This window comes from Gossypium arboreum, chromosome 7, assembly GCF_025698485.1.
Source record: "Gossypium arboreum isolate Shixiya-1 chromosome 7, ASM2569848v2, whole genome shotgun sequence".
Lineage (NCBI taxonomy): Eukaryota > Viridiplantae > Streptophyta > Magnoliopsida > Malvales > Malvaceae > Gossypium > Gossypium arboreum.
In genome coordinates, this window is record NC_069076.1 from 84,878,273 (window position 1) to 84,887,078 (window position 8,806).

The following is an 8,806-nucleotide window of genomic DNA, read 5'->3' on the forward strand; positions in this document are numbered from 1 at the left end:
AATCGAGCTACCGGGACTCCAAAAACGTAAAGAACTTGAAAAACGGGGCTAGAATGGACTTACAATCGAGCTTGGAAGCTTGAAAAACCCTAGCCATGGTTTCTCCTTGCTATATTCGGCCATGGGGTTGAAGATGAGCAAAATTGGCTTTTAATTTTGTATTTTAATTCATTTTACCCCTAAATGACCAAAATGCCCTTACTACTAAACTTTCCAAAAATTCCATCCATGTCCAATTTTTGTCCATAGACTTAGAAATTGGTAAAATTTCTATTTAATACCTCCTAATTAATATTTCAAAACAATTTCATACTAGAAACTTCTAGAATGCAAGTTTTACAAATTATTCGATTTAGTCCTTAATTTCAATTTAAGCACTTTATGCATAAAATTTCTTCACTAAATTTTCACACAATCATGCAATCATATCATAGACCATAAAATAATCATAAAATAATTATTTCTATCTCGAATTTTATGGTCACGAAACCACTATTCCAACTAGGCCCAAAATCAGGATATTACAAACATCATTAAGAATTTTCTCGTAGGCTTCCTCTTCGGTAGATTGGGCGAGACGGTACTGGGGAGGGTAGGTTCCTCGATGCCTCTCAATCATCCTCATGCTAAGCATGCTCGAGATGTCTTGTGGAGACATCTGGCCGATGAGGGTGAAGGATGATTCTTGGGCCGCGGTGTTGAGGAGCCCGAAGTGTCGCGCCAGCCGAGTCATGTAGGGGCCAATGGAGATGATCCCCTTCCTATGCCGTTCTGTCTGGTGCTGAATCGCAAGGGCGATGAAATAGGCAAGGTCGATACGTGCCCTTGCGACATGCACCATAAGAAGTAGACGTCGTAGGTGTTGATGACATCAGTACTCTCTCACCTCCCTGTAATCGTGTGAGCTAAAATAGCGTGTAAGTACCTCAGGGATGGCAGCAGAATTGATGCCTTGGAGTGGCTAGGATTTTAGGAGGCCGTGCTAGGGGCCAAAGTGTTCCAACACTTCGAGGGAGAGAAATGTATGTGGCGATTGAGAGCATATAGTTCATTCTCCTCCTTGAACTCCTCTGTGTATAAGCCTAGTGCCGCACCGAACTCTGGGATGCTTATCTGGCAGACTAACCCACCTAGGCAAAATTGCACCGTGCTAGGATCATTGTAGTTTGTCATTATGGTCTGGAGATGGAACGTTGAGCATAGTTTCATCGTGAGCTCGAGGTATGTTGGTTCAATGATCCCAAAGAATAGCTCCCAAGGGTCAGTGGTTAGGAGGGCCCGAATCACATCAGCCATCTGAACTTGTTCTACGGCAGACCAGTTGATGCAGCGGCCCATAATTAAAGGTCAGGCCTGAAGTATCTGGAAAAGTTCTTCCTAGGGCCGTCGGGGAAACTGTAGAAGAGGGTGACGAATTTTCGCGATTAGACCTGCGGAAGAGGACGCTCCTTTCCTCTTCTTTGAAGCGGGTATGGCGGTTTTCTTTCCTCTTGAAGATGACATTGTGTACCTGCAAGTGGAGACATCAATTCATCTTTTGATGAGTAGTCAATTTATAATATATAAAAGGAAAGCGACTAAATTCGAAAAGGAAAATGCATAACTATATTCAGCCACAATTACTAAATTCAATTAAAATAATAAGTTCAATGACCCATTTCTTTGTGGCATGAGCATGGTAATATAAGCAAGAATGGCAAGGAATGGAATGCAAAATACTATATGAATGAAAAGAGATGCCAACAAAGTATGCATGATTATTTCAACTATCCTAGCCATGAATATTCACTTCTAACTAATTGATTGAAGTGTAGGAATCATGTAATGAGTAAGATTTTAAACATGAGAAAGATGATAAGTTGTTTGATAAATGAAATTTATGTGATTATCAATATGGAAATAACATGAAAAATATAAATTAATATGATAAAAAACATTATAAATCAATGAAATAAAAGAAAAAGGAGTTAACAAACGCTAATGTGAGAGATTGGGCGTCGAGAATGGAGTTGTAGGTGGCGCTCGGGCGTGGTAGGGAGGCCGTGTGGAGTTGCAGTGGCTAGGGTTAGGGTTTTTGAATGGGGAAGAAAGTGAATAGTGCAGGGTATTTATAAATTTTGGGCCATATGTCCCGTGTCCCCCAATTTCAGCCCGTGTGATTCGCGAATTTCAAATTTGGGTACGTCTGACATTTAGTACATGCCCGTGTCGTACGGTCATGTCTAGCTTCGTTCGCTTCTCCCACGCCCGTGTGTGCAAGCCCCACGCCCGTGTTAATTTAACAGGTTAGACCATGGGTGTTCCACACGGGCGTGTCACATGCCCGTGTTGTTTTAGTAGGCTCACCCACGGTTCTTCCACACGGGCGTGTCTTACACCCGTGTTGTTTTGGTAGGCTCGACCATGACAATATCGCATGGCCATGGCATTTTATCGTAGCCCATGTTGGAGAAATCCTTGCCCTTTTTTCACACGGCTTTAAGCACGCCCGTGTGCTTGGCTGTGTCTCTATGAAAACACCTGTATTCAAGATTTCTATTAGTAAGTTAGGAGTTAAATACCAAAATTTAAAGAAATTAATATTGTTAGTGCTCGGGTTACCTCCCGAAAAACACTTATTTATAGTCTAAGCTCGACTTACCTTTTCAGTGAATGGTCATGGTGGTTTGAGGAGTTTATACTCCTCATTCCTGCTACCAATCTCATCAAAATAAGGTTTTAATCGGGTGTTGTTTACCTTAAAAATGCTGAATTGAAAAATACTGAGTACCGTAAGAGGGGTTTCCTTATTCAGTGTGGTAACAACAATGTGGGGATCTGCGACATCTAATAAGACCTTATCACCAACCTTAAGTTGATTTGGAGAAGTATCGAGCTTGTTTTGGTGTAGTTTCGGTTTCTCGGGTGCGTCCACCATTTATCGAGTTCCTCGATTTGTAGTCTTCGATCTTCATGAATAGGTCCTCTACTATTGCTTGAGAACGACTCATGTGCTTCCTTCCGACTTATTTTCTGCAAAATAGGTTTCACCATATTGTTAGGTTCAGTAGAATGGTTTAAATGATCACCTTCAATTCCTGATGTGTTGCTAGAATTGCGAGCTTGAAGGGTGATTGTTTCGTCTCCCACTCGGAGTGTGAGTTCACCTGTGCCAACATCAATGATGGTTTTAGCAGTTGCTAAAAAGGGCCTTCCTAAAATTAAGGGAGTGTTGCTATACTCTTCTATGTCTAGAACAATAAAGTCAACAGGAAATATAAATTTATCTATTTTAACTAGCACGTCTTTAATAATACCTCTAGGGAATCTTATAGTTTTATCTGCTAATTGAATGCTCATCCTAGTCTGTTTGGGTTTCCCGAGACCTAATTGCTTAAACATTTTGTAAGGCATGAAGTTGATACTAGCCCCTAGATCAGCTAATGCATGATTAACGTCTAAACTACCAATTAAGCAAGGAATATTAAAGTTCCCTGGGTCTTTTAGTTTGTTGGGTAGTTTATTTTAGAGAATGGCTGAGCAAACTGCGTTCAGCTCCACATGCGACGCTTCGTCCAACTTCCGCTTATTTGCTAAAAGCTCCTTTAAAAATTTCATTGCGTTTGGCATTTGCAATAGAGCTTCAATAAATGGTAAGTCAATATGTAATTTTTTTAAGAGTTTAAGGAATTTACCAAATTGTTCATCTGAGCGGTGTTTCCTTGTCGCGTTGGGGTATGGCACACGAGGTTTATATTTGACAGTCACTGGTTTGTTTGTATTTTGATCTACTTCACCTTGACCTTTACTTACCTCAGTTTCCTGCCTCGATTCTGGTTTAGGCTCAACGACTCCTTCGTCATCTTGAATATTAATTGTGTTGAGTTGTTCCATTGGGTTACGTTCTGTATTACTTGGCAAACTACCTTGTGGTCGTTCGGAGATTAGTTTGGAAAGCTAGCCTATCTGAGTTTCGAGGTCTTGGATCAACGCTTCTTGATTTTTAAGTGCTGCCTCGGTGTTTTAAAAACGGGTTTCTGACACTGATATGAACTTTGAGAGCATCTCTTCAAGGTTTGGCTTCTTTTCCTGTTGGTAAGGTGGTTGTTGGTAGCCCGGAGGATGTTGTGGTCTTTGATTTCCTTGACCGCCCCACGAGAAATTGGGGTGGTTCCTCTAACCTGCATTATAAGTGTTACTATATGGATTGTTTTGAGGTCGAGGATTATTACCCATGTAGTTTAATTGCTCGTTATCTATGTTGTAGCCATAAAGTTGGTATTCCGAATGGTTTGTTCCACCGCTACTTGCTTCGCACTGCATTACTGGGTGAACCTGTGAAGAATTAAGAAAACCATCAATCTTTTTATTTAAGAGTTCTACCTGATTAGAGAGCATGGTGACCGAATCAACGTTATAAACACCAGTTGTTTTAGTTGGCTTTGTCCTCATAACTTGCCACTAATAGTTATTCAGTGACATCTCCTTTATAAACTCATAGGCATATTTTGGTGTTTTATTGTTGATGGTTCTGCTCGTAGCTGCCTCAATATTTACCGAGTCGAAGGATTCAGACCATTGTGAAATGTTTGTACTTGGAGCCAAAGTCATAACCCATGGTGAGGGCACCTTCTCAGAAGGTCATTGTATCTCTTCCATGCATCGTAGAGTGTTTTTAAATCTATCTGCACAAAAGAAGAGATATCATTACGTAATTTAGCCGTTTTAGCAGGCGAAAAATATTTTAGTAAAAATTTTTTGGTCATTTGTTCTCAAGTAGTAATTGACCCTCGTGGTAACGAGTTCAACCACTGTTTAGCTTTGTTCCTCAATTAAAAGGGAAACAACCGAAGACATATGGCATCATTAGAAGCACCATTAATTTTAAATGTATCGCATAGTTCTAAAAAGTTGGCTAAATGGGCGTTGGGATCCTCATCCTGCAAACCATCAAACTGAGCAAATTACTATATCATTTGAATAGTGTTAGGTTTTAATTCAAAAGTATTTGCAGGTACAGCAGGTCTAACTATACTAGATTCAGTTCCTGTTAAAGAAGGTTTAGCATAATCATACATAGTGCGTGGAACAGGATTTTGATTAACCGCAATCGCAGGAGGTAGTTGATTGCCTTGGTTTTCAGCCATCTCTTCGGTTGAGGGTTGAGTATCGTCTTCTTGCTCATTCTCTGTGTATCTTAAGCTGCGCCGTATTTCTCTTTGGTTTCTACGAACTATACGATCGATTTCTTTGTAAAAAAGTAATGGTTCCGACGGGTTTCTTCTAGTCATAGATTATAAAAACCTGCCAAGAGAAAGAAAAACTAAGTTAATAAATAATAAATTAGATTAAATTGCAAGAAAAATAAATGGCTAAAGTAATAAAAATTTAGCGTTCCTAATATTTCAGCTCCTCGGCAACGGCGCCAAAAACTAGATCGCGTAATTTCGTGATAGGTTTTAAATAGTTATAATTACTCGTTCTTAAACTAACTATTATTGTGATGTAGGTAAGTGTACCTATCGAACAGTAGTATAGTTTTAGCAAGACCGAATTGTCGAACCTAAAGGAACTAAAAGTGCTAGTATGACTGTCTTTTTATTATCTAGCCTAAGAATAAGGAGGTTTTGTTTTAATTAACTAATTATCTAAAATAAGAACGTACAAGGAAAATAATTAGGGAATTGCTTTTGGGGAAAATCGATTGTCTTAAGACAATACCTAAGGAAAAATCCACCTAGACTTTACTTGTTATTCTGGCTCCGAACTAGACGATTTATTCATTCAACTTGTTCCGTAGAGATCCCTAAGTTATGTTATTATCCCTATTCAAGACTAATAACGTCTAATCCCTAGGTTGAATAACAGAGACTTTTCTCTAATTAACACTCTAGGGTTACATTAACTCGATCTATGGATCCCCTTATTAGGTTTCACCCTAATCCGGCAAAATCTTGTCACCTTATGTCCAGGCGCGCAATCAACTCTACTTAATTATGACAAATGTACTCTTAAACAGGATCTATTCCTCCTCTGAATAAGAGCATGTCTTGAATCAGTATCCTGGGATATCAAAATAAGAATTAAGAATAAGTCAAATATTTATCATACGATTCAAAAAATAATAACAAGATTCGTCTTAAGTTTCATTCCCCTTAGGTATTTAGGGGTTTTAGTTCATAACTAAATAAGAAAACATCTCAGAAGAATAAAGAATACAAAACATAAAGAAAACCCAAAACTCCTGAAGGGAAATTGAGGAGAGATCCTCAGTCTTGATGATAAATCCAGCTTCTGAGATGGATCAATCAGCTTCCTTAGAGTAATTTCTTACTCTCCCTTCTCCGCCTCCCCTTATTTCCTTCTCTAAGGTGTATTTATAGGCTTTGGAATGCTTAGAACCCCTCAAAATTAGCCTTTTCCGAATTGGACTCAACTTGGGCTCGGCAGAGACACGTCCGTGGCACACGCCCCTGTTCGATTACTTCAGGTCGTGTTCGAGCCTGCCAAATTGACACGGCCATGTGGTCTGCCCGTGTGAGGAGGTCTAAGCCGTGTTGATTTCGTACTTTGGCCTATTTTCTCCGTTTTTTGGCCCGTTTCTTGTTCCTTTCCCTCTCCTATGCTCTCCTAAGTATAAAACATGAAATTAAAGCATTAAGATCATCGAATTCACCAATTATAATGAGAAATCATCCATAAAATACATTAAACATGGGGTAAAAATATGTATAATTTACGGTTTATCACCATGATATTGGCAATTCAGGCGTGAGATACATTGAGTTGGCTTCGGGCCATGATATTAGCGCTTAGGGTGCAAGACTCTCAAGTATCTAACTTTATTCTGAATGGTTCAACAGGTAAGATGTGAAATGGTGAGAAATAGATACGTGTCGATACAAGTATGTTCGAAAATCTATACGAGCAATGAATCAAAAGAAGTTATGAGTTTATGATCAAGTATGTGGTTAAGTTCATGTTAGCTTGAGATTAATGTATTGTTGCATATTATGTCATTTAAATTGAATTGATAAATGAATAGTGAGACTTTCTTATTATTTTCATACGAGCTTACTAAGATTTATAGCTTACATTGTTTATTTTTCTGTGTTTTATAGTGATATCAAAGCTAGCTCGGATACGGGGATCGTCGGAGACTTCGTCACATTATCCAACTATCACCTTGGTACTTTTGAAACTAAGTTTTGGTCATATGATATATATAGGATTATGGTCATTTTAATATGTAGTTTAGTAATGAGTTTTTCCATTTGAATTGACTTGTAAATGTCTATGTTTTGGTTTGTATATAGCCATGAAAGTTGCCTCAACTTGGTTGATTTGGTTATGTTTTTATATATATATATATATATATATATATATATATATATATGCATATGGCTTATTTTATGTGATTGAGGTTGGCTTTGTGATGTTTATTGATAGTAGGAATTATGGATAACAAATGGTTAATATTTGAGAAGATGTAGGCTTATGAATTTGAGCATAATGATGCGTGTTTGGGAATGTCTAATTAGTTGAAATTTGTATGTGAAATTGGTATAAGTGGATTGGTCTGTTGTGTGACTTGTCTGCATTGTGGATAATGATATTGAGTTTGCATGAATTAGGCTTGATTTAGTTGGTTTGAATGTCTATATATGCTATGAATTGTGCAATTTGGTTTGGTGAAGGTTTGTGCAAGTTTGGGTGACAAATTGGCTTGGTAAATATCCTATTTTTGTCCACACGAGAGAAGACACGGACGTGGGTCATCCGTGTATGATACACAATCATGTATACAGCCGTGTGTCCCCTTGGTGTTGAATTAAAAGTCAAGTTAGTATGCTCCACACAATCTCACAAACAGACGTGTGACTTGACTATGTGGCATAAGTCAGTATACCCTAGCACATGACCTGGCACATGAGAGTGTATGGCTATTTTTAGGGTACACGGGCTAGCCATACGGGCGTGTGTGTTGGACGTGTGACCGAAGTTAGAGAGTTACACAGGGTCAGACATGGGCTGGGACTCGGCCATGTACTTCCATTTCAAATGTCCACACGGCCTATGACACGAGCGTGTCTCTGGCCGTGTGAAACATACGGTTGGGCCACACGGGCATGTGTCCCTTATAGTTTGGAAAATTTTCTAAGTTTTGTAAAAATTTCTTGAGTTATCATTTTAGTCTCGAACCACACCAAATGCATGTTTTAGGCCTCGTAGGCTCGTATTGGGGACAATGTGAATGTTATTGAATGATAATTTGTATGAAATTAGAAAACGTATATGAAATGAAAGTTTAAATTGTTTTGTAAGTCTGGTAATTCTCTGTAACCGTATTCTAGCGTTGAATACGGGTGAAGGGTGTTACATTTATTGGTATCAGAGCTACGGTTTAGTCGATTCTAGAACTAACGTAGCGTATGTAAGAGTCTAGCTATACATTCCATATATAATCTGTGATAATGTGATCAATCCTGACAATTTGAACATGTTTTCATATAGTAAATGGATCTCAAATAGCTATAGCTGATGATCTTGAGAGTAATGCGCCAGCTCTCGCTCAAGGGCAGCACTGTCTGAATCTAAACATCTATCGAGTAGTCACGGAGGAGAGGTTAAAGAAGCCTTTTTCCAAATGATGAACGAGTGGTTCACGAAGTTTGTTCGAACAAATCTGGTTGTTCAACAACCTCCACCCCACCTAATCCCCAACCGGTTCCCTTAGCTCCTCAAGGTGTGGAACTTCTATGATTGAATAATCCGCCAGTTGATAAGATTCAAAAATTCAGGGTTGAAGAGTTCAAAGCTACAATTG

At 38.8% G+C, this 8,806-nt stretch overlaps 1 non-coding gene across 1 annotated transcript; it reads left to right on the plus strand.

The window, feature by feature from the left end:
• Positions 1–4,590: 4,590 nt before the first annotated feature.
• Positions 4,591–4,697, plus strand: LOC128295703 (small nucleolar RNA R71). Its single transcript, XR_008286262.1, has one exon. It is a non-coding gene; the product is annotated as a small nucleolar RNA R71 (small nucleolar RNA).
• The last annotated feature ends 4,109 nt before the right edge of the window (positions 4,698–8,806 follow it).